Source organism: Zalophus californianus, chromosome 5, assembly GCF_009762305.2.
Source record: "Zalophus californianus isolate mZalCal1 chromosome 5, mZalCal1.pri.v2, whole genome shotgun sequence".
Classification (NCBI taxonomy): domain Eukaryota; kingdom Metazoa; phylum Chordata; class Mammalia; order Carnivora; family Otariidae; genus Zalophus; species Zalophus californianus.
Genome location: NC_045599.1, coordinates 47534229 through 47562141, shown reverse-complemented (window position 1 = coordinate 47562141; position 27913 = coordinate 47534229).

Below are 27913 nucleotides of genomic sequence, written 5' to 3'. Positions count from 1 at the left end.
GGATTACACATAGATGTAAAAAAAATACTGCAACCAACAGAGTTTTAAATTTTTATTCTTTGTGTTGAGTAAAGAATAAATAGTTGTTGTAAGGGAATGTTATTTTTTTCTAAATACATTAAGAACAAAATGAATTTCTTTGGCTTCTTTGCCTCCTCAGCCAGGGTCAAATGACCTGTGAATATTTAATTTGTAAGTAATGAAATACGTTTCATGTTATAGTAATACAGAGAAAGAGCATGGACAATTTAGCAATCCAGTTTGGAATTTGATATTAATGAAATATGTCAAGGGGGCATTTATCATTAGCACCTGCAGGGCAGTTCCAATATCAAATAATGCCAACGGTAAAATGTTCATCGTAGAGTGTTAGTCCTAGCTGTGTTCATACAATGCAAACATACTTAGATTGAATGCAAATTACTATCAACACTCTGAATACTTCCAAACAAAAGAAAACAAGCACATACTTCAAAGAATGCATGCAAAGCCACTCTTCTCATTCTCAAAAGTATCTAAAAGTGCAAGCAAATACCCATTTTGTATGTGAAGATTTTCACATCATATAGACATGAAATTTGTTTTCAGTTTAGGAAAAAATCCACCAGGGTGGCCCCTGGGTGGCTCAGTCAGTTAAGCCTCTGACTCTTGATTTCAGCTCAGGTCATGATCTCAGGGTCCTTACATGGAGCCCCACCCCTGGCTCCTTGCTCAGCAGAGAGTCAGCTTGGGATTCTCTCTCTCCCTCTGCGCCTCCCTGCCCTGCTCATGGGCTCTCTCTCTCTCTAAAATAAATAAATCTTAAAAAAAAAAAAAATTCTGCCAGGGCAAATTTTCTCTTTGAAGGAGAGAAAAACAAAGGACAACTAGAGGAAATGGAAAAAGAAAACTTAGATATTAGGTGTACGGAAGGAAGTTAGGTAGGGGAAGTGGACATGATAAGGGCAAATGGAGAGGGATGAAGGTAATTAAGAGATTAAAGCAGGCTGTGCTTGGTCACGTGGCCGGCACAGGAGTCCAAGAAAGAGAGTGAAGGAGGGAAGCCCTTCTGTGGTTCAGAACAACAATGCTTTTGCTTCCACCACTATTCTATTCGCTAAAACAAGGCATAAGGCCAACCCTAATTCGGTGTAGAGAAACAGTCTCTACCTTTAAAGGGAGGAACTGCCAGGTACGTTAAGATGGGCATGTTTACAGGTAGGAGGGGAAAATTAGAACCATTTATGTGATTAATTTACCACAACGACTAATCAGAGAAATGAAATGTCAAACTTAATACGGTAAAGCTTAATTTCCTTATTCGTAGATTGAAAATAAATGTAAGTAAAATTTCTATTCTTTCCTTTCTGGATCCCTTGAAACCCCTGATAGGTTGCGACTTTAACAACAAGTATGCAATTCAGTTTATTCAAATTTAACAGAAAAAAAAAAAAACAAAGAACCCTGACTTTCAAATAAATAAAATTAGTAAGATAGTTTCCCAAAATATCTAATATTAGGAAAATAATCTTAGTAAAGTTTCTTTAAACCATATTTTTAAAGCATTAAGAACGACTTCCCACAGGCAACCCTCTCGGGTCCCCTCCCTCCTCGGGAGCTTTGTACCATCGTACTATCACTTAGCCATGCCTCAGTAAAGCTTGCTCTGCTGCCCACCAAAAAAAAAAAAAAAAAAAGAATGACTTCCCCACAATAAAAAATGAAGACAACATTCTCAGTTTTTCCCAACTTCCTTCCTATAGCGTTCTGTATCGGTGAGTTATTTTATACCTACCTTTTACAATGTTTATGTTTATAACTTTGACATTCTATTCTATAACCATAATATGCACAGTTGTTTGGTATAATTCCATATTTCAATGAAGTCTGTATTTACAACTAGGTCTTTAACCCAGGTGTCTCATTTCCTGACTTCTATTTAGATTCACTTCTCAATTTCTCTGAATTTTATCAGCAAATAGTTTGTTTTATCCCAAAAGGTGTATATGGATGATTTATTCCTTGAGTTCTTTCCTGATTAGAAAGCTATGTCTGCTGTCCTAGTTTCAAAACTGAATCCAGAGTGAGCATAATATTCTTAGGTCACAATTCTTCTCAGAAATATATTGGTATGGATTTATTAGCACTTGGCATTGAATATAGTTTGGTGAAAGCTGAGAACAGTCTGATTTAGTTGCTATAGGTTGCTCTTCAGCTAAGTGTCATTATCTTTTTCTTTACCATTTTGCATAGGTCATTACCATGGGGAAATTTCCAACGACTTTCTTCAGCATAGAAGCCTGCTCGCCCCACTTTAGATCCCGTAGAACTTACTGACTATGCACGTGCACTCCATTCTAAGCACTGATGTAGTCACAAAGTACCAGATAACAAGTACGGTGAGGATTTCATGTGAAATCTTCACATAAAATTCAAAAAAAAGATGGTTTAAGTATTTATAGGCATTACTGATTTATAGTTTTTGATGCAAATTTCTCTCTTCCTTTATTCCAAATACATACTTATTATCTGCTAAATAAATCACTGGGTATGTTTTTGGTCATTTTTTTTTTGTCACTATCTGTGTCATCTATCTAAATTAGCATACTGAATCTAGTTTACTTTAGCAACATGTCAAATGTAATGATAATACACTATACCTAAACACCCACTACCCAGAGTCCTGGGATCGAGCCCCACATCGGGCTCCCTGCTCAGCCAGGAAGCCTGCTTCTCCCTCTCCCACTCCCCCTGCTTGTGTTCCCTTCTTCACTGTATCTCTCTGTCAAATAAATACATAAAATCTTAAATAACAAAAAACCCACTACCTATATTGTATTTAACATGCTAGATTTACTTCCCAAGACTGATTCAAAGACTGCAGTTTTCAGATACCCTTCCATGAGAGCACCGGTTATATGACATTTCCTGCACAAGAATATGCTTACTGGTTTCTGTTTGAAATTTATGACAACCAACTTGAGAGCACTAAAATGCACATTTTTGGTAATATGGCCGACTTGGTAAAGAACAAAAACTATCATAACAGTCCTTTATTTTAGAAAATAAAAAGATATATAAGACATAAAAAGTAGTTTTAATTAAGTAAGGGAATAAAAGGGGCATAAATGACCAAAATCTGTAATTTCACAGAAGTAATAGAAAATTTGACCCTGCTATTTCCTGGGGGTATCTGTGGATCTACAGATACTTGGGTTTTAAAACACTCAACAGATGAATCAACAGGAAACAAAAACTGGGGTCTGAGAAGAGTGAGATACTACATTGGAGACACCTACACGAAGACAGGACCACAGAAGGGTGATATACTAGAAAAAAAAGCACCCAAGTCCTATCTCAGCTTTGTCTGTAGATGAAGAGCAGAGAAAAAGAAAAAATCCTCACCAAGAATTACTCCTCTTAAACACATACTCATACAGATTTGAGTTATAATTCAAACCCAAGTTGAAAATTTTAAATGTCCTGGGGTATCAGTGCCCCTGGAAAGACGGCAGAAATATATTTGAATAATGTCAGAACCAACTATTTTAAACATAAAACTCAAAGAATTGCCATGGTCAGCATTGCTGAAATCATTATCAGACAGTAAAAATATACACAGAAAGAAATGACAAAACATACTATCTTGAGCAAGAATATAAAGAAGCCACAAAAAATGGCTTCAGATATGTAAAGGCTACAGAAACTGAAATGATTACATAAATAAGAAAAGCTGAGGAATAGAACAACTATTGATGGAAATCCGATATAGGGTCTAACAGGCATTGCAGAATAGCAAGTAAAGGGTTAACTATTAAGAAGTGGAGTCAGGACAACTGGTAATACAGAGAGGAAAACAGAACATTGACATATCACACAGAAATCAATACCAAAGTAGTAAGCACTACATTGTTCAATATAAAACTTCCAAGTCTTGAAAAGATAATATAAAACAGTATTTATATATGACATAAGAACAAACCATAAGGAAGAAGAGTAAGATCAATCACATTAAAAATAAGGAATTCTCTTTATCAAAATGTATCATAAAGGGAGTTCTGTCTTAGGTCAAGAAGGAGGTCTCCCACTATAAACAATTAAAAAACTGAGAAATATACATTAATTCTTTTCAGACATTGAACAACGGATATTAGATAAGTGAAATCCCCGAAAGAAGGGAGAAAAATGAAGTCAGCGCCATTATCACCCAGTATTTTGGTCTATAAGCAATTTTTAGACCATGGCTCATGGACTGGAATACAAACGGAGCCTGGTAGTCTATCAGTGAGAAGATGAGACAGAGATGCCAAGGTGGTGGGAACCTAAGGAATACAGAATCAAAAGGAAGGAGCTACAGAAGGAAAAATGTCTATCAATCATGGAACCCTTGAGTCTTTGGCCAAATAAAAAGCTACGCATTTAGAGAGTGAAAGAACAGGTGAAGAACAGTTTCCAAGGAAAGAAAAATTTCTAGGGAACTTTATATCAAAAAATTTCAGGAGCTCACAAAAAGATGAGAATCATCCAAGATCACAGAGGCCATAATGAAGATACTTTGTTGAATACGTGGAGATTTAAGGAGTGATCCCACATGTTAACACATTAATTTGAGGAGTAAGTCAGACCTAGTGTAAGGCCTACAATATAGATGACCTTAAAAAGGCTTTAAAACAGGCCTTGAAAGAATGAAATTGCTGTGCCAGAATTGTAATTTCCCTCCAGGAAAAAGGCCAACAGTCTCTATGTGAATGTAATGCATCCCAGCAATCAATTGCATACTTCAAAATGTCTTGGATTAATAAAAAATTAACAGGCAAAAAAGAAAAATATGCACTGTATTTCCCAGAAAAAAAAACAACACACAATAAAAGGAGACCTAGGAAGCACAGAAATGATTAAATTATAAGAGAAGAAGGTTAAAATGGCTATGGTAAGACATGAACCACTAACACATTTAATGACATGAAAGAATCTCTAAATCATATGCTAAATGAGAGAAGCCACACACACATAAGACCGTGTACTGCATTATCTTGTGTATATGAAGTATCAGAAAATGCAAAACTGTACAAGCAGAGAACAGATCAGAGGTTGCTAAGGACTAGAGATGCAGATAGAGGATTATACTGAAAAGGGGCAGGAGGAAATTTCTGTGATGAAAAGGGTTTTGGTTGTGGTTGTTATTTGACTATTCCAAATTTATGAGAATGTTTCTTGATTGTTGTGGTAGTTACATGACTATGTATATTTGTAAAATGTATTGGGAAAAGGTAAAATTAATTATATATAAATTATATATACATTATATATTCTATATTTTAAAAGAAGGTATTATAACTATGTGAAAACGTAAATGGAAAATACAAATAAACTGAAAGGAAGTCAAGAAAATATCAAAAACAGAAAGTGCAATGAACCAAACTGATAAAGGTAGTAGAATGAATGATCAAGAAAATAAAAGATAACACTGCACCAAAAACTAATGATGTAATATATGGTGATTAACATAACAATAAAAAATTAAAAAAAAAAAAGAAGGGAGCTCAGATGTTCCTCAACGGCATTCCAGGTGCAGGGAACAGAGGAGCGCCCCTCTCTCCATAGATATATTCAGCCATGGGTGTTCCACGACACGCTGGGCCTGCAGATCCAAATGCTATAGCTCTTTCACAGCACTGTCTATGAAGTGATGCAAGATTTTTATATCTGTGTGATTCAATATGGTAGCCACTAGTCACAGGTGGTTATTAAGCAATTGATTACTTCCTTTCCACCCTCAGCTTGATAGAGAATTAATTGACATATAACATTGTGTAAGTTTAAGGTGTGCAATGTTTTGATTTGATACATGTATACATTACAAAATGATTGCTACAGTAAAGTTTGTTAACATATCCATCACCTCAAAAAAAAAAAAAAGAAAATAAAAGATAAAGCAATAGATACTGTCCAAAATGAAGCACAGAGAGAAAAACGATTGAAAAAAAAAATGACCTAAGAAATAATACTGAATTCTCTAACATATGCGTCATTACAGTCCTAGAAGGAAAGCGGAAAGGAAGGGGAACAGAAACACACATTTGAAAAAATAAGGGGACTTCTAGCATTTGCTTAGGCTGTAGACATCTGTCAAGAGCACTGGTTCAGCCTTAACAAACAAGATAAAGCCAAAAAGTGTATAAAAACATTCTCTTTCTTCAACCCATCAGAGCTGAAGTTGCACAGCAGCCAACTAGCCAAAAATATAAGGCAAGACAAGCAGCCCAAAGTGAGACAAGAGCACTTACTCATCTGGAGCAGAACACAAGGGTGACGTGCATCAGCATACAGCAGGTAAGCTGGCATCTTTAGCTGGGTACAAAAGGCCAAGTGTGAGTGAGCCTGAGTGCACAGACTCCGGGGTTCCACGGACATGCAGGAGTTGGCACCCCCCTCAGAGGTTCTTCTTTGCAGACTTTCACATGGCAATCATGAGAAAGACTGGGACAAGGTCCCAGTGAATGCAGGTAGGTCAAGTGGCCCTGTCCAGATCCTTCTCTCCTGTGGAACAAGAGCTGTAGGACTCTAAGGGAAGGCCAGCAAAGGCAGCCATCTCCAGGGCACAGGTGAAGGTCCACGGAAGCTAGGCAAAGAGAAGGCAGAAAATATCCTCTACCGCTGGGGGAAGGGCAGAAAGGTGTCCTGGGCCTGCAACATTAGACCTCTAGGCTGAGAAATGACTGTCAGAAGGACTGAACTCCTCAAAACATTAAGGGAATTTCTTCAGACAAAAGGAAAATTCCGTCTGATGAAAGCTTGAACCTACACTGGGGGTGAGCAAACATTTTCCTTAAAGAGTCAGTAAAAAGTATTTCAGCCTTTGCAGGCTGCTCAGATTCTGTTCCAAGTATTTGACTGTGCCATTGTAGCATGACCACAGGCACACACAATAAATGGCTATACTGCAATGAAACTTTATTTACAAAAACTCACAGCAGGCCATAGAATGCCAACGCCTATCTATGCAAAGGATTAAGCAGCATCAGAAATGGCAAATACACTGGTAAATAAAGTTTTTTTTCCTCATTTAACCCTGAAAGAAATAAAAGTATTACTTCCCTACAGCAACTTAAAGACATAAAAACTAATAAGCCTGACTGCAGAGATAAGGTAGAATCCTTAAAGAAAATTCATTAAAAAAAAAAAAAAGCCAAAAAGAAACAACAAAAACAGCAAACAGGAAACAAAAGAGAAAACAAATAGTAGGAGAATAAAAATAAATCCAATTATATCCTAAGTCTAGACACACCAATTAAAAGGCAGAGATTGACAGATTGGTTTAAAAAAGCAAGAACTAGGTATTTATGAGAGGTGCATTGTAAATATAAAAGCACAAGTGGGAAATGATTTAACATGCAAACAAGAATAGAAAAGCAGGAGTGGCTGAATTAGTATCTAACAAAATAGACAAGGTTAGGAATATTGCCAGAGATAAAGAGGGACCGCATCATTTCTGACAAGAAGTCTATGAACATTCTTAAAATTACTTAACAGTACTAGCTGCCTTTTAATATTTTCCTTTTTTTTTTTTTGTAACCAGCTTTTGACAATTTAATATGTGCCACTGTACGGTTTCATTTCTGAGATAAAGAGGGTTAATTTGTCAAGAAGACAGAGCAATCCTAAATGTGGGGACACACCTAAAAGCAGAGTGCCAAAATCTGTAAAGCAAAACCAACAGCTATCTCCATGAGATTTTTTTAAAGAATGTAGTAAATATACAGATAAAAAGCATCTAAGAGGTATATAAAACACAAGAAGCTAATAGTGATATAGAAGACTTGTAATAACACCATCAAACAAATTTAAGGAGTTGACCTAACAATTCACCTAACACCTGAAGAATACATGGGTTTTTTTAGATATACAGTTCAGTGGTTTCTGGTATATTAATAAAGCTGTCCAAGTATCACCACTACCTGACTCAGAACACTTCCAGCCTCCCCTCCAAAAAACCCTGTACCCTTGAGCAGTCACTCCTCATTCTTCCCTCCCCTTGTTCCTGGCAAGTTTATCTGCTTTTTGGCTCTACAGATTGGGCTATTTGGGACATTATATATCAATGGAATCTTCTAATATGTTACCTTCTGTCTGACTTCTCTTAGCATAATGTTTTTAAATTTCATCCTCATGCAACATTAATCAATACTCCCCTTTTTTATAATATATGTAATAACAATGTTCCATTGTATAGGTATAATTGGCTAAATAATGTTTCATTGCATGGGTATACCATGTTTGTGTTACCTAATAATCCATTAAGAGTTTTCTCAGTATGTTTACTTTATTGATTACTACTTTAATTTTATTGTCAAGTCAGAGAACCAAAGGAAATAAAGGGAAAAAAAGAGAAACAGGAGGGAAAAATAAAGATACTTAGTTGAGGTATCAATCTGCTTGATTTTTATTGCTTTCAAATTAAAGTCCTCTGCCTGGGTGGTGCAGTTGGATGACCCTTGTTTTTGGCTCAGGTCATGATCTCAGTGTCATAAGATCAAGCCCCACATCAGGCTCCACGCTCAGCATGGAGTCTGCTTGAGATTCTCTGTCCCTCTCCCTCTGCCCCTCCCGCTCATGCTCTAATAAATCTTTAAAAAATAAAAATTAAAAAATATAAATTAAAGTCCTCTAGGAAAGGCCTGGACCACCATTCTGCTTCATGGTATCCCATCAAATCTTAATTTAGAAAATGGTCTATCATATTCAAAATGTACACATTTCATTTATTTTTATTCATAATCTGTTCACTCTCCTTCAGATTACAATGAAGCTCAAGGGGAGACTTCAAATTTCTGAATGTTCTGAGAATAGTTTCTTAGGTAAAATGTCTTTAAGTGAAGACTGCATTACTTCCCTATAAAGCCGCTGTAACTGGAATTTGTATAAACTGGAAATATCTGTCATTTTACATGAATTTATTATAAGTTGAATGGTAACTGATTGGTGGAATTATCAAGGAAAAGCCTCTCTTCCCAATAATGTCATTTTCCCTGAATTTCCCATAAATGTCTAACAATCCCGTGGGTCATGCAATAGCTCTTGATTTCCATTTTCCTGAAGTGTTATACGAAGGATGCTTTGAATGAATTGGCATCCAGAATCTAATGAGGACACTGTTAAAGATACTATCTTTCAGACCTAAATTAAGTATCTTCAAAAGCTGAGTTACAGCAAAGTTCATTTTTCATGTATCTCACACTCTCGAATGAAAGAATATCATGTGGAATACCTCAAAGTGGAATTCTCCTCCTTGTTTACAATGTTATTCTTATTATAATGCCTCATTTATTTGTACCTTGCTAATTAAGAACATAAACACCTAAACAGAAATAAGTCCTATTTTACATTTGCTAAGCAAATGTTGCCTTCATTTTTCAAAAAGCATAGGCAAAATTATAAGGAAAAACATTTAAGATGCTTTAATGAAAAAGTGGTATTCAAGAATCTTCAGAACACCTACAAACATATGTTCAAGTACAGTTTTAAACTAAAAATAGCTTTTTGTTTAAAATATGACTCCCAAAAAACTCTTATACAATACTTTTTTCGTTCAATAAATATTTATTGAGCCTGGACTGTGTCTTCTTCTAGGTGTCTATGATGCATCTATTTATAAACTAGTGGGGGAGGGGAAAGGGTATAAACAGCATACATTTAAAAAAGTATCTTATTTAGATTTTAGATAGTAACAAATTCTTCTTTAAAAAAGATTTTATTTATTTGAGAGAGAGAATATGAACATGAGAGGGGGGAGGGTCAGAGGGAGAAGCAGCCTCCCTGCGGAGCAGGGAGCCCAATGCGGGACTCGATTCTGGGACTCCAGGATCATGACCTGAGCCGAAGGCACTTGCCCAACCAACTGAGCCACCCAGGTGTCCGGTAATAAGTCCTATGGGAAAAAGAAACAGAGCTGATTAAGGGACATCAGGTATGCTGGGCAGGCGATAGAGCAGTGTGGGCTACAATTGTGAATAGAGCGATTAGGAGAAGGTAAGCAGTCACATTTTTAAAAAATCTTCAAAGTAGGTAGGATCATGAGCCATTTGAATAGCTGGAGGAAAAACATGCCAGGCAAAGGGACAACTAAGTGCAAACGTCCTAAGGTGGTGTGTTTTGAGATGTCCCTAGTTCTGATAATAATCTTTGCTTTTCTACCAATCCTGCACCAAGGATCAAATCCTTGGGCCCTCCTTCTTTGCTTTCTTCTGTAATGAGTAACCACCCTTTCTGACTCCTGTACATTATATCCTCCTTGCCAGTTCTTTTTCTTAGCACTCTACACAGCCTACATAGATGGCTTCCACTGCCTCCTAAGCTCCTTGATCTCTCAACGTCACCGTTCAGATCATGAGTCTTCCTTACGATTGCAGTAAGTCTCTATTACCTGCTGGCTAAAAGCCAGATTTCTTAATATAAGGATTTCTACCTGTGCTCTCATTCATCTTTTTCTCCTGATGCCCCCACTCCCTCCCTCCAGGCCCAAACTAGACCACTAACTTTCCTTAAAGATTTCAGGCACCCACTCTTGACTTTTCTCATGCTCTTCACTCTTCCTAAAATGGCCATCACCATGGTGATGGGTATTGAGGAGGGCACGTTCTGCATGGAGCACTGGGTGTTATGAACAATGAATCATGGAACACTGCACCAAAAACTAATGATGTAATATATGGTGATTAACATAACAATAAAAAAATAAAAAAATAAAAAAAAATGGCCATCACCAGTCTGCCTCCTCTAAATGAAACCTCAACTCTTCTTAAAGGACCCATTCACTTATCACCTCACTTCTAAAATATTTTCTGATTTCTCCAACTGATGTGATGGCTCCCAGAACATCCAGAGCACTTTGCACCACTCTAATTCACGGATCATGCTCTGCTTTGTATTGTGGTTGTTCCTTTTACTATAATAGTCTTCTAATACTTAAAATCTCCCAAGTTAAGGCCCAATTTCTCACAGATTTTTATAGCATCTGCGGTATGCACCACAAATATACAATCAATATGGTGGGAAGAACATGTAACCAAATCTTCCAGGAAAAGGCAGCAACTGTACGGTTCACTGGGAATACACGTCATACTGATCAAGTTTCAAAAATCAGGTGTGAATGACTAGAAGTCTCTCTCCAGAAAGATGTATTAGCATAATAGAAATAAAAATTGACTCTGGTACTACTAACTTATCGGCATGCTAGTATTATTATAAAAGTTGTAAAATTTGTGGTACTAGTAACTGACAATCATGAATGATTATTATGTGCTTGGTACTGTGGTTAATACTTCCTTTGATTTACTTTATTTACTCTTCATGAAACCTCATCAAGTAGGTATTAGAATTATTCTCAATTTTCAGTTAAAGAAACAGAGGATATGGTTGGTTAAGTAATTTGCTGAACACTACATTTCCACAATATCAGATTTCTATCAGGAAAATAGAACACAAATTCTTCTCCATATATGAACTTATCTATAAATTTCATGCATTTATACTTCGGTTGCTGTTTTGGAAGCATTCCTGGCCCTGTGATGAGAAAAAAACCCTTCAGATTGGACAATCATGGAAGTCTAATCTCCTGGGTTTAAAACTGGCAGAGACTTTTGAGCCATATTTATCCTCTATAAATTAGTAGAAAAGTAAGCAGAGTAAGTTCATCTACTGATGATATAGCGTACCTCTGATAAACAAAACTAAACATAAATTACTACAAGAGAAGGCTGAATAAAATGGGAAATATGGTATCATAAAAACAAAGGTGTGTGCAAAGCCATAGGCTTTAGTGACAAGTGATTAGGGGAATTATTTTAATAGTTGGAATATCAAGAAGAGCATTTTTATGAGAAAAAAAAACAGAAAAATTAAAGATGACATGTTCACTCCATGGCAAAAGAAAACTTGGTCAGTTACTCCTTTATAGGTCAAAAAAAAAAAAAAAAAACCACCGAGTAACATCTCAATGATGACTTAGATGAACAAGTTTAAAGCATTTTAATTCATTTCATTGCTATTCTAAATCACTATAGCTCTATAAAGTTCTAGAAGCTCCTCAAAGTCAGGAACTGGGTTTCTAATGAAGAATTTTTGGCATCTATTCAAATAGCATATATGATGCTTTAAAAATAAGTAGGCCCTCTATTTTTTTTAAAGATTTTATTTATTAATTTGAGAGGGAGAGAGAAAGAGAACATGAGCAGGGGGAGGGGCAGAGGGAGAGGGAGAGAAAGAATCTTACATGGATGTTGACAACCCTGAGATCATGACCTGAGCCAAAATTAGGAATCAGACACTTAACTGACTGAGCCACTCAGGTGCCCCAATAATTTCTTATGAATAGTTTTTGCTTTAGGTTGCACCTGTAAGCAGTTTATGTTTATAGTTTGAGCCAACACTTGTGACCACGGTTTCACAAAAATTTCTTGAATCTGGCATTCATTTTCTCAAATAGAGTTTCCTGATGAATACATATAATAGGGCCTTTCACTCTAAGTGTCTATCACCATATTTATCAGCATACCTTAGTGCAAGTTTCCTTGTGCCAGCCCTAATTGGCACAGATAAAAAAATATATATATAGGACTTTTCTCTGTAGGTTATTTAGCAAATAGTGCATAGTCCAGAAGGCCCTGAATAAATATTTGCTCAAGAGTATAGAACATTTTACAAAGTAATGGTATCTGTAGAAAACCTCTAGCCCCCTGGGATAGAATAAGATTTCTATCTCTCTGTGGTCCATATCTATTTGCAATGAAGACATGTATATTGATCTGTCATGCAGTGAATCTCTCTCTCTGGCCACTATTGATTTTACTTTACCCAATTGACAAGGTTCACAGACTTGGTTTTAAATGGGTTGAGAGTGCATGGCCTGCCAAAGGATAACTATTTGTCAAAGGAACCTTGAAGCCACTGAGTGAAATTCATTCGCCAATAGCTTGTCACAGTCTACTAAATCTAGCAGAGTTGGATGAGTGAGGCAATGTTTTAACTGAACAAGGCCCTCATTCCCTCTTGCTATTTTAATGCTCCAACTTCAAGCCATCTACCTTATTCTTTTCAAGAGGCATCTTTGCCTATTTCATTTACTATGTGTAACAGACAGACGAAATACTCAAAAAATGGGGCCCCAATGATAATCATTAGGTCACCTTAGTGCTTCAGGAAATCTATGCGTCCCCTCCATGTTCCAATTTCTTCACCTACACAATGCATTCGGTAGCAACTGCTCTTGTCAAACCTGCCATTATTCTCACAGGGAAACGCTGGAGGTAAGAAAAGTGGATCCTATGGCCAAGCAGGCAGTCATTCTAGTGGTCCCCTTAAGAACAAAAAAGGAATCCTGCTATAGTCTCCTCTATTGTCACATTTGTGCACCTCCTCCCTATCCCAACATCTGCTAATATCTAAGAGCAAAAACAGGTAGGTGTACTGACTTTAAGGTCAGCGGAGTTACTTCCTGGATTACTGGTCAGAAGATCAGCCCTTCTGATGCTGGTCAGTTCCCTCTTACAGTCTCCTTTTCCAAGTGAACATTAGGGTGCCACTCTTAAACAGAAGGGTAAATCCAGCCCGTCTCTCTTATTTGTCTTGGCCGAAAGTATTACCACCTATCCAAGCACTAGTTTTTCTTCAAATATTTCTTCAAATATTGCCTTCCAACCACCTCCGCCCAAACCTAGCCTGATCCCCATATTCTGCCCTTTGTCCCACTGCAATTTCTCTTAAGTCTGTGACTTCTATTAAAATCATCTCTTATATCTATTTAGGCTTTTATTATTTCTTTCTAAAATTATTACAATAGCTAGGAATATAAAGGATTACTTCTACCTTCCATTACTGCCAGAATTATCTTTTAAAAACACTACATTGCTCACGTCATTTCCCTCCTTACAGGGCTCTGATGGCCTCACCAGTCACAAGATAAAATACAAAATCATCAGCATGTCAGACAAAGCCCTTCAACAGGTGGCAAGTCTTTCAGCTATAGTCTCATAACATCTGAAGTCTAGTTTCAGCATTACTCCCTACTATAGGTTATGGACCCCCATAACACAACTCTCAGGTAGGTTTTGAGAGAAAGTAATTATTAGGAAGTGGTCCCAGTAAGTACCACTAGAGAGGTATGGTAAAACTGAGAGAGTGAAGAGCTCACTCTGAGTGTGATCACTGTTGTGGGCTCAGATGTGCATGATTCCCTGAGACACTAAGTGACCATGCAGAATACACTTCTAAGTCCTTTCACCTCAAGGGTAAGGGTGCTAGGGTATGTGTCCTTTAACTTCCATCTGTTGAGGGACGCTCCTGCAGGCTGAGCACATGTCTGTGGCCAGAGAAGGTCCCCAGGCAGAGCTTAAATGATGGCAGTTAGGAGCCACCAGCATGAATATGGATAGATGCTGAAGGGACCCAGCCAGGACACCAACACTGTGTTACATTCACAGATGTGCAAATATGCTATGTTCCTTCCCACCTCCGCCCTGCTCTCCTGCTTCTGTTCATGTTGAATCCTGTTCTTTCCATCTCAAGTACCCTTATCCTATGTTTTCTTCCGGTAAAAAGTCCACATCACTCCCCATCACTGGAGATTTCACAAGTTCCAGGCTGGTCAGACTGTCTTAAGGGCTACCTAAGATCCTGTGCAAGCCTGTAGAACAGCAACTATACTACTGTAAATACGTTTTTATTTACATTGTTTTTATATTCCATATAAATCACTTGTGTCTGAGTAAGTAACAAGCATTTTCTCAAACAGTAATCTTCAGCATATAGATCCAGAGCATAGAGCTCTAAGGGCTCTTGGACAATATTCAGTTCGTTCCATCTTTCATCTCACAGAGGAAAACTGTCTTAGGTTGGGTTGCTTTATGACAAGACCATAGGCTGTGCACTCTAAACAACAGACATTTTTCCTCATAGTTCTGGAGGCTGGGAAGCACAAGATCAAGGTGCCTGCCAATTTGGTTCTTGGTAAGAGCTCTTCTTCTAGTTTGCAGAACGGCATCTTCTCTCCTATCCTCACATTACAGGCAAAGACACAATCTCTCTCCTATCTCTTAACAGGCCTTCTCATTGTTTGCAGTATGAATAGACTGCCCATTTTCCACATCTTTAAGTTCTAGTTACTTTTTCCTTATTAATTCCATTTTCTTTTTTTAAGACTTTACTTATGTATTTGATAGGGGGTGGCGGTGGTGCAGAAGAAGAGGGAAAGAATTATAAGCAGACTCGGGGCTGAACGTGGAGCCCAACCTGAGGCTCGATCTCATGACCCTGAAATCATGACCTGAGCTGAAATCAAGAGTCCGACACTTAACTGACTGAGTCACCCAGGCGCCCCAGTAATTTCATTTTCAAGTTATTTCTCTCTTCTCGATTTTTACTATAAGCAGTCGGGAAGAACCAAGTCATTTCAACACTTCACAGAGAAATCTCCTATCCAAATATCCAACTTCTTGTCTCCCAAGTTCTGTCTTTCACAAAACACTAGAACACAAACACAGTTCAGCCAGGTTCTTTGCCACTTTATAACAAGGATCACCTTTCCTCTACAGTCCAATTAAATGTTCCTTATTTCCTTCTGAGACCTCATTAGAATGTCCTTTACTGTCCATACTTCCACTAACATTTTGTACACAATTATTTATGTATTCTCCAGGAAGATGGAAATGTTCTCTGTGGCTCTCCTCTCCGCTTTCCTAGCTCTCACCAGAACTGCCTTTAAAACAGTCTCCGCCTCACAATCCCAGCTTCTTCTCGGATGTACCTGAGAATTCTCCCAGCTTCTGCCCATTACCCAGTTCCAAAACCACTTCCACATTTTTAAGTATCTGTTGCGGCAACACACTCCATCTTTTTAACATCTCTTTCTTAGTTTAGGTAACTATACAAATTACCATAAAATGAGTGGCTTAAACAAGAAGCATTTCTGTCACACAGTTCTGGAGGCAGGAAGCCTGAGAGCAGGGTGCCAGCAGGTTAAGTTGATAAAAGCGCTCTTTCTGGCTTACAGATGCCTGTCTTCTCGCTGTATCCTTATACGCCAGAAAAAGAGCTAGCGAGTTCTCTGGCCTCTTCCTATCAGGGCACAATTGTCATTGATGAGGGCTTCATCCTGATGACCTCATCACCTCCCGAAGCGCCACCTCCTAATACTGTTACACTGGGACTAGGATTGCAACATAGGATTTGAGAGAGCACAAACATACAGTCCATTGCACATGCCTACCCAAGTGCCTAGTAACCCCAATACTGACTCGCATCAGTAGCCCCACTATCCTCTGATGCACTTTCCAAATTACAGTGCATCTATTATTATGACTTGAGTATGTCATTTCTTGGCAAATAAAGAAGGTCCTTGAGATTTAATCTTTGTCTCATTTCCCTTATACCCCTATGGTACCTTAAAGTGTTATTTCCCGAATTCCTGGATAAATGAGTGCACAAGTCAATGAGTAACAATAAAAAGAAACAGGCACCATGTAACAGAGAATTACCTAATGTGAACTGAGCATGCTCTTACTTATTTCAGAGACAATAAACAATTTCCACACAAATCTAGTGTCCCTAATAAAAATACAGGTATACCCTTCAAAGGTATTTTTTTAATGATCTTTTAAGATTTTTCTGGATATTCTTATGCATTTTTCCTTCCTCCATTGGGGTAGCTATTCCCTGAAATAGAGTGTACTTAATATACTTCTTTCCTCACACTGGGGTCATATAAATACAGGGAAAACCAGTACCAGGCTAGTATCAAATATAGTTAAACTGTTTGCTTAAAATTTTTTAAAAATATTTTTACTATTGTAATACTGAGCCAAGGGTCTCTAACAATATTATATTTACTGATTCATTGTGCAATGAACCCGCAAAGATCACTGAGATGTAAGAAACACACAAGACTAAAGTGTTGTCTTTAGAAGAGCTATAAAGGAAAAAAAAATCCTGTCCTTTGATACAATAAGAAAACAGAAATGGCTATTTAATTCTGACAGTAGGAAATATCTGAGTAACACTTACTACTTTCCTCCATTTTTAGATTTTTTGAATCCTCACTGATAAATTCTTTTTAACTTAAAGAAATGACACTCACATATGCTTAATGAATGGAAAACTTTATTTTTGGAAATGAGAATTTTTAAGCATCACTTTATGTTGTGCATTATATTTTAGAAGAATTTTCTCGTCTCATCAATAATTATCATTTTTTCTCTGCTTTAAAAAAAGCAAAAATAGGCTTTCGAGGATTTTTTTGAGAATATTTTTGGTTTAGAATCCATTGTTTGTTTGAAAGGTGGGAAAAAACTGATGGAATCTACTTATGAAGCACAAATAGAAAATATTAAATTGCTAATGAGTGAGGGGGTGTTGACAAATGTGGCACTCTAGACAAAAAGGTTTTGAGGGATTTTTTGGTAATATTATGTTTTTGTGTGCTTAATTTATTGCTACAGAAGTGGAAAATGTGCATCAAAAACTGCACAATTTTGTGGAAATGGGGATAGCATGTAAATTTAAAAGTTTCCACTGGAGGTGAGTAGTAGCTGATCAAATCCAAACATATGATTGCATGCAGAACAATCAGTGATAAGATGAAAAATCAAAATTTTTAATATTTTTGTAATTTCCCTTAAAGATTAAATGTATCTAAAAGCACAGGACACCTTAGTTGCAACTTAGAAACTGTTGGATGTTGCTATAATTCTTTTAGACCAGGGTAACAGTATATCAAAGGGCATCTTCAGGGCCTACAGCAGTTTTAATAAACTATCCAAAGGAGGAATAATTTTTAGAAAACGTGCGTTATGGAGCCTAAGCCATTTCACAGGTAATATACAGCAGCTAGAGAAAAATATTAATAATCCAAAGGCCAGAAGCTTCTGGGAGTCTCTTTTGTTCAGGAAAGAATATATTCCACTGGTTGAATTTCTGGTATTTTACACTTATTTTCACTACAAATTCAACAGTCTTAGCAATTTCTGAAATCAAATTGGTATGTTAGTTTCACACCTCTGGTACAATGAAGAAATTTCATGCAAGGAAAAAAAATTCAACTCTCTTATTAAGAAGCACTGATGTAGATATATTATTAATGAATATAAATGTGATCTTTGGAAGTAATGTCCCGAAATGATTGATTTTGCAATCATTAACTGAGATTATCCCTGTGAATAAATTTCTTCCAAAGCATATAAAGCTTGCCTTCTCCAAATCTGCAACATTTCCATTTGTTGAAGAATGAAAAGTTTCGTAGTAGTATGAAAATTAGGAGGCAAAGTTTATAATGGTTATTTACTTGGGAGGATCTGGCCAGTAAAAAAAAAAAATTAAAATGTGCAGAGAAGTGGGGGGGAAATCAATGGTAATGACAGATTTTTCTCAACTTTATTTAAGACATGGGAAAATTCTTATTCTCCTGCTGTTGGAGCATCATCATCATTTGTGATAATTTGCAAAATATGGATGTGATTATTTCCCAACTTGTATCCATACCTCTTGCGATGTGATTTTGCAGATCCTTTCATCAAGAGGTTAATTTTTCCACCCCTAGCTCTCCAGCTGCATTGTGACTTGCCTGAGATATTTGGAAAACTACCTAGTGGCCAACTGTGCCATGTCAGTCCTGAGCCTAAGCCTTAAAAGGCCTGTACACCTCTGTATGACCTCTTGAAACTCCGAGCAGCTGATCTTTGTAAAAGCTGGGCGAGTCTCCTCAGTGACCAGAGACATTAGCATCTATTACTTGGGTCGGTCTGGACTGGGAAACAGCCAACCATCAGAAATGTGACTGAAGCCATACAAGAGCAACTGGCCCACAAAATGCAGATACACAAGAAATCCCAACCAAGACAAGCTGACACTGCCGAGGTCAACAGATCCATCTAGTCAATCCTCACTTGGGAACAAAATTAAATCATTGCACTTTTAAAGCCATTAACTTTGGAGCTACTTTGTTACAGTGTAAAAGAAAACTCATGTGTGATTTGACAACTTTAGAAAAATTAGGTAATAAGATGAATAATCGAATTTAAGATCTAACTGAATAAAATTAAGCAAAATATTTCAGTGAATTCATTTATGTTCTGCTCATTGATTCTGAACATAGATTTAAGGTATCTTGCTACAATAGAGTAGAAATTGTTATAAAAAGGCAAAGCCATATCTCCTTCTTGTTCTGAATATGTCTATGGATGGGCTAGGGGAGGAGCTAATACATAGGGAAAGGATACCTTGTCACTATAATGCCTTCCTTCTATTTCTAGGGACTGCTGGATAGGGGAATAGGAAAGGATGAAATCCCCAAGGTTCTATCTGTTCTCTGTGCTGCTGAAAGTTGAGATTCAAAGTAAAAGTTTCTTCTATACCCATACTTTGCAAGACTATGGAAACCAGGTACAGTCAGTACCGGGAAATAATAATAGGGCTTTGAAGTTTGTCAAATACTCTGATGGGGTTCAGAACATGCTACCCCAAAACACGGCGCCTTAGCATACTGAATATTTTAAGTTGAAAGAACAAGAAAAAATGGCAGAAGCATGAGTCACTCTGACCTTCCCCCATCCCTCAATGCCAAAGCAGGTCAAACAGATAAAGGGACACTGAGAAGAATCTGAGCCAACAGGCCTTGTGAAGTTTCCCCAGTTTACTACTCTTACCTCATACTCTTTAGGGCCCTATCATATTTCTCCATGACACTATATTCTTCATCAAATCTAGTATAAAACACTCAGGTCAGGTTTAATCAGTTCTGAGTCTTCATATCCTTAAGAAAGCTCCCACGCCTCATAAAAGTAGTATTAAAAAACATGTATGCTTTTCTCCTATTAACCTGTCTTTATCAGGTTACCTTTCAGATGTAGCCAGGGACCCTCACAGAGTCAAGGAAAACTTTTTTCCTTTTCTACAACTCCTTTTTAAGAAATCATTTCACTAGGGGCGCCTGGGTGGCTCAGTCAGTTAAGCATCTGCCTTCAGCTCAGGTCATGATCCCAGGGTCCTGGGGTCGAGCCCCACGTCGGGCTCCCTGCTCAGCGGGGAGCCTGCTTCTCCCTCTGCCTGCCGCTCCGCCTGCTTGTGCTCTGTCTATCAAATAAATAAAATAAAATCTTAAAAAAAAAAATCATTTCACTTAGTGCTCACTGCCAGCATTAGTCCAAGAGAGTCGTGGATGTTGAAGCTGAAGTTGGTCATAGCAGATGGAAGGGTCATGTAAACTCAGTGATCCGAGGAGACAATTTTGGAGGAAGCCCCAAATTCGGTTACTTGGGAAACCCCAGAGGCCCCTATCTTCCAAGAGAGGAGGCATTGGTTCCAACACTCAGTTTACATGAAAATTAAGGCTCAGGGCAGTGGAGTAGCTTAGTAAAAGTTCCTACATCATAAATTTCAGACACTACAGTCTCAGAACAATCTCTTATACTTCAAAACAAGATTTCTAAGAAAATAAACCTTCAAAATAAGTTTAGAGTATCTTTTTTGCCAACCTAATTCCATGGTTCTGATATAAAATCTCTTCTTAAAAACTGGAAAAAAATGTGGCTTTATTTTCCATCTATGTTGCATTGAAAACTAATATAGAAAATTGGTACCCTTGTTATATAGCTCCTCCAAAAAATTACAATCATCCTTAATTTTTCTGAGAGAAGTAACAGAAGGCACTGCTACTAGAATGTGTTGTTAACATCATTTTGTACAAATGCAGGAAATAGCCTCTCAAAATAGATTTTTTTTAATTTGCCAGCTCAACCTCTATGAGTCATAATGTTTCTCAAAACTGTGGCTTGCATTTTGCAAAATCCTCTGTAAAATAAAAAATGTTACTTGCCTTCCATATTCAATTAATGAATCCTTAAGTTGTAAATTACACTGTGAAATAAAAGAAAAAGAAAAGCAGGAGGTATGACTCTTTGTTATCGGATTAACATTATCTTCTTTAAGTTTTTTTTTTTGTGCTTAGCTTGTGTCATGATTAAAAAAAAACTATCACTGTCTTGATGTGAGATTGACAAAAACTGGATGGGCTCAATTTTTCTGGAAAATGGACATCTTAATATCTATGCCATACTGCCACAGTAACTAAATTTAGGGAACAAGAGTACTTCTTTGAGAATTGAGGTTACACTATTAAGTGTTGTTAAACAGTACCTAATTATTCACTAATAATATTCTAGCCGATGGAGACCAGGGAAAGTGACAGAAATTAACTCTATTGGTAAATACTGAAGATCCAAAATTTGTGTTTCTTATATTCTCCAGGAGTTTATAAGGAGATATTTATTGAGCACCTTTTAGAGTCAAGAAGCTACGCTAGTAGGGTTACATGGGAACCCAGGGGAAAGCAGACTTCTGAAGATAAAGGCACAATGAGAAGAAGCTGTAAACCTTAGACACACACAGAGTTAAGAGGCAGCTGAGACAGAATGTTCCAAGTGCCACTGAAGAGCTATCCAGATACAAAAAGTCTTTATTGTTGCATGACATAACTCCTTTTCTGTGTCTCTGGATTCAATGTGCTCCATATATTTCATGCATGTTTTCATAAGTAGTTGATGCTTAAAATACACTGACCAATTTTGAAATTTGTTACTTATGTCTGTAAAGAGTACATCTCCAGTGGGAATCATACCTCAGGATTTCACTTCCAAAATACACCACAGAACGCTGCTGAAGACGATGGACCTTACAGAAGAGTGGAAGAGATCAATAATACATATCAGTATGGGATATCTTTTTTTTTAAGATTTTATTTATTTATTCGAGAGAGAGAATGAGAGCATGAGAGGGGGGAGGGTCAGAGGGAGAAGCAGACTCCCTGCTCAGCAGGGAGCCCGATGCGGGACTCGATCCCGGGACTCCAGGATCATGACCCGAGCCGAAGGCAGTCGCTTAACCAACTGAGCCACCCAGGCGCCCCTGGGATATCTTATCTGTGTATTAGCCTCCCACATTTTCTAGAGACTGGTGGGGCAGGGAGAAAAGGAGGAGATTCCAAACTTCTGTATATTCCCTGTGCTGTTAGAAGTGGAAATCCACAGTAAATAACTTTTTGTATAGCCATTCTTTGCAAGACTATGGAAACCAAATATGACTGGCACAAAAAAGGATCTTGGCAAATCCTTTCTCCAAATAAAGCTAGACAAAATTGTTACAACCAATCATTTCCAAACTCTGGAAACCAACCCAAGCCTTAGAGCAAACAGAGAAGCACTTATTCAAGAAACACTGCTCAGTCTTTGGCAAAAACAGTGCCAGTTTATAGGCTTCTTGCTTGCAGCTTCTCTGATAACCCTGCCCGCAAGCCATGAGAACCAGCAGCTTCACTGCTAGAAGGGGGTCACTATGTTTGGGGCAGAAAGAAAAACACACTCAGACACATGATGATAAACAGTAGCAATCCTAGTAACAGATGGGAAAGGCCACGTGCTCAGCTGACCTGAGCTTGCAGCTCTGGCTGGGGGAGGTAATGGAATGACAGACTAGCCAGCTAGTCCCCGGGGAGAACTAATGGTTGGAAGAGATAGAATCTTAGTAAGCATCCACACATCCCTGGAGGTCTGGACAGCTATGCTCATGAGTAAGGCCGTGCACATGCATGGAAAAGACCAGACAGGGCGCTCACCATCCACGTATCCCTGACTGAACATGATGCCATGGACACATGCAGAGGACCCAATGGAAAGCAAAGCCTGAAATTGGAATGTTCTACAATCCACAGAGAGACTCACATACAGAGGGTGGAAGCGTTATTCGAGGTGTTTAAGGACAACCTCTATCGAATCGTTGGCTGAGTTATAATGAGACAGCAATGAACAGTAAGAAGCTGGGTTTATAATAAAAAAAAAAGTAAAAAAATTTTTGAGCAGACACATCAACAGATGTGCATCCTGAGAGGGGAAAAAAAAACTATACAGATTCAGTCCAAGCAAGTCACTGGACAGCAACAACAGGGAAAAAAAAAAAAAAAAGCCAGAGTTGCTCTATTATCTAAAATAATCATTTTTAACCAAAATTAGGAAAAACATGAAAATAAACATGTAAGTGTGGATACACATATTGAATTGAACAAAGGCTTTAAAGTTGCTTGTATAAATATATTCAAAAAAAGTAAGAAAACCATGCATGAAAAACTTCCTAAACATGTTACTGAGATACAGTTCATGTACTATATAGTTGACCCATATAAAATGTACAATTTGTAGGGGCATTAATAGATTCACAAAAAGGTGATCATCATCACAATCAATTTTAGAGCACTATTAGGTCTCAAAGAAATGCTGTACTATTTAGATATCACCCCCTATTCCCCACTCCATCCTCCAGTCCCAAGCAATGACTCATCTACTTTCTATCTCTTTAGATTTGCCTCTTCCAGATATTTCATATAAATGGAATGATATACTACCTGTTTTTTTGTGACTGGCTTGTTTCACTTAGCATAATATTTTAAAGGTTCATCTGTGTTTATCTTAGGAGAAAGCAGTTGTATCTCTTTATCCCATTATGGTTGAGTATTTTTTCATTGTACAGATATAACACATTATGTGTATCCATTTATTGGCTGATGCACATTTGGGTTAATGCCACCTTTCGGCTTTATGAATAATACTGCTACAAGCATTCATGGGCAAGTCTCTGTGTGTGTGTATATATATATATATATATTCCTCTCGGTTGCATACCTCAGAACGTAATTGTTTATATTTGAGGAACTCCCAGACCGCTTTCTAGAAGGGTTAATATTCCTCTCGGTTGCATACCTCAGAATGTAATTGTTTAAATTTGAGGAACTCCCAGACTGGTTTCGAGAAGGGCTGCACCACTTTACATTCACCCCAGTGGTTTGAAATAGTATCTCACTGTGGTTTTTATTTACATTTCCCTGATGGTTCATGATGTCAAGCATTTTTTTCATTTTCATGTCATCCCTTTGAATATTTTCTTTAGTAAAATGCCTGTTTAGACTCTTGGCCATTTTTTTTTTAATTACTGAGTAATATGGTATCTCCATATAGTCTACTGTAAGTACTTTATCAGATACATAATTTGCAATTATTCTCTTTTTTGGAATAGTTTAAGAAAAATAGGTATTACTCTTTGAATGTTTGAACAAACTCCTCTTTGAAACTGGGAAGCCATCTGCTCCTGGACTTTTGCTTGTTAGGAGTTTTTTGATTATTGATTTAATTTTGTTACTAATCATCAGTCTGTTCATTTTTTCTATTTCTTCCTGATTCCGTTTTGGAAGATTACATATGAATTTATCCATTTCTTCTAGGTTGTCTGATTCACTGGCTTATTTTCCATACTTCTCTATTATAAGCCTTGTATTTCTGTGGTGTGGGTTATTACTTCTCTTTTATTTCTGATTTGAGTCCTCTCTTCTTGAAGAGTCTGGCTAACAGTTTATTACATCTTTTCAAACAACTAGCTCCTGGTTCCATTATCTTTTCTATTGTTTTAAGTCTCTATTTCATTTATTTCCACTCTGATCTTTGCTATTTCCTTTCTTGTACTAACTTTGGGCTTTTCTCTTTTACTAGTTCTTTTAGGTCCAAGGTTAGAATGAGATTTTTCTCTTTTCTTAAGGTAAACCTGTTCGCTATAAACTTCCCTCTTAGAACTGCTTTTGTTGTATCTCAATGATTTTGAACCACTGTGCTTCTATTTTCATTTATCTCAAGGTGTTTTATTTCATCTTTGATTTCTTCATTGACCCACTGGTTATTTAGTGTGTTGTCTAGCCTGTCCATGTTCGTGGGTTTTTTTCCAATTTTTTCCTTGTAATTCATTTCTGTTTTCATACCACTATGGTCAGAAAAGATGCTTCTTATGATTCCAATCTTCTTCATTTTATTGACACTTGTTACTAGGATCCAACATATGACCTATCCCGGAGAATATTCCATGTGCACTTGAAAAGAATGGGCACTCTGCTGTTTGGGAATGGAATGTTCTGTATCTATTATGTCCATCTGGCCTATCGTGTCATGCAAAGCCACTATTTCTTTATTGATTTTCTGTCTAAACAATTTATCTACTGATATGTTAATATTCCTTACTATTATTATATTACTGTCAATTTCTTTATGTTTTAATACTTGTGTATGTATTCAGGGGCTTCAATTTTGGGTTCATAGATATTCACAGTTTTATCTTGTTTCATCTCTTTGTCACTATGAAATGCCTTTGTCTCCCTGCAGTCTTTTTTTTTTAATTTTTTATTTTTATTTATTTATTTGAGAGAGAGAGAGAGCATGGGGGGGGAGGGTCAGAGGGAGAAGCAGACTCCCTGCTCAGCAGGGAGCCCGATGCAGGACTCGATCCCGGGACTCCAGGATCATGACCTGAGCCGAAGGCAGTCGCTCAACCAATTGAGCCACCCAGGCGCCCTGCAGTCTTTATTTTAAAGTCCATTTTGTTTAATAGAAATTATTGCTACCCTGGCTTTGTGTGTTTCCTTCTCTTTACTTTCAGTCTGTACCTGACTTCGGGTCTGAATCAAGTCTCTTGTAGGCAGCATCAAGAGGATTCTCATCAGTTGCTTTTTTTTTGTTTGTTTAAGATTTATTTATTACAGAGAGAGAGAGCACATATGTGACTGGGAAGAGGGGCAAAGGGAGAGGGAGGGAGAGAATCTTAAGTAGACTTCCTGCTCAGAGGGAGCCTGATATGAGGCTCTATCTCAGGACCCTGAGATCATGACCTGAGCCAAAATCAAGATACTCAACTGACTGAACCATTCAGGTGCCCCAATCTTGTCAGGTTTTTTGTCCATTCAGCCAGCCTATGTCTTTTGATTGAAGCATTTAGATCATTTACACTTAAAGGAATCTTTGATAGTATGTACTAACTGCCATTTCATTGTTTTCTGACTGTTTTTGTACTTCTTCTCTGTTCCTTTCTTCTCTTATTCTGTTCCCTGTAATTGATGACTTTCTTTAATGTCACTCTTAGATTGCTTTCATTTTTTGTGTATCTATTATAGGTGTTTAGTTTGTGGTTATGATGAGGTTCATACATAACATCCTAAGCATATAGTAGTCTATAGTAAGTTGATGGTTACTTCTAGTCACAAACATTCTAAAAGAAATACATTTTTACTCCCTTTTTTGTAAAATATGACATCATATACATAAAACATCTTCTTTTATAAATCCCTTAATTTTTAGATATAATTGGTCACTACTTTTGTCTTTTAAACTTTGTGTCTTTTGGCTTTTTAAGTGATTGATCTTCTACCTTTACTATATGTTTACTTGTACTAGTGAAATTTTTTCCTTTCATAATTTTCTGACTTCTACCTTTTCTTTCCCACTTAGAAAAATCCATTTCAAATTTCTTTTAAAGACAATGTACTGGTGATGAACTCCTTGAACTTTTGTTTATCTGGGCAACTCTTCCCTTCAATTCTGAATGATAATCTTGCTGGTAGAGTATTCTTTGCTGTAAGGTTTTCTTCGTTTTAGCACTTGAAATATATCATGCTACTCTCTTCTGGCCTGCAAAGTTCCTGCTAAAAAATCAGCTAATAGCCTTATGGGGTTTCACTTTTACACAAGCAAAATGAGCCCTGCATAGAGCCCCACTTGAGCTGTTTTTCTCTTGCTACTTTTAATATTCTCTAACTTTGGCATTTTAATTATGTGTCTTGGTATGGATCTTCTTGAGTTCATCTTGTTTGGGACTCTGCTTCTTGGACTTGGAGGTCCGTTTTCTTGTTCAGGTCAGAGAAGTTTTCAGCTATTGGTTCTCTGCCCTTTTCTCTCCCTCTTCTCCTTTTGGGACCCTATAATGGAAATGTTAATACGCTTGATATTGTCCCAGAATTCATTAACATATCCTCATGATTTTAATCTTTTTTTTCCTTTTTGCTGTTCAGCTTGGGTGCTTTCCATTATCCTGTCTTCCAGATCACTGATCTGTTCTTCTGCATCCACTTATCTGCTATTGATTCCTTCTGCCCTTTTTTCATTTCAGTTATTGTATTCTTCGACTCTGGTTTGTTCTTTTATTATTTTCTGTTAATTTAAGTTCTCACTGAGTTCATCTACCCTTCTCTTCAGTCCAGTGAGTATCTTTATGGCCATTACTTTGAATACTTTATCAGGCATATTGCTTATGTGTCATTTGGTTCTTTTTCTGAGTTTTCTCTTGTTCTTCTGTTTCAGACATATTCTTATTTGACTTTCTATATTTGTTTCTATGAATTAGATGGAACAGCTACTTTGACACCTGAAGGAATGGGCTTGTGAAGGAAGGTCTCCTGTGCAGACTGTGTGCCTGTCAGCTTTGGGTACCTGGCTGGATCTGTAGCAGGCACAGAGTGCATGTCCTGGGGCAATCTGCACTGGGCCCACCCTAATGGGATGGCTAGAGCCAAAGTGGGCATGGGCTGGGGATTCTTGGGGCATTCCAGGCTGGTGGGGGGGGTGGCTGGGGCTGGCAGTATAGTTGGAGTCAAAACAGATGCAAGCCACAGGGTCCCAGGGTGCTCTATGCAGGGGCTGGCCTGCCATGATGGCTGGAGCCAAGGCAGGCATAGACCAGGAGGTAACCTGGCAGGATGGCTAAATCTCAAGTGTACATAAGCTGGGAGACATGGGGGGACTCCATGCATGAGAACTCCAGCAGGACAACTGGAGCTGAAGTTGGTGCAGGCCTGATGTGATCTGGGATGCTCTGCACCTGAGTCACCTCGGTAGGACAGGTGGAGCTATAGTGGGCATTATCTGGGGATACCCCACAATGTGTCATGATGGGGCCACTTTGCAGATCCTCCTTGGAGGGACAGTTGTGGCTGATATAGGCTCAGGGTATGGGGCTCACTGAGACAGCAGCTTGATACCATCTGTGCAATCAACCTAGAAAGGGAATATAAACAATGGCGCTCACCTGCCCA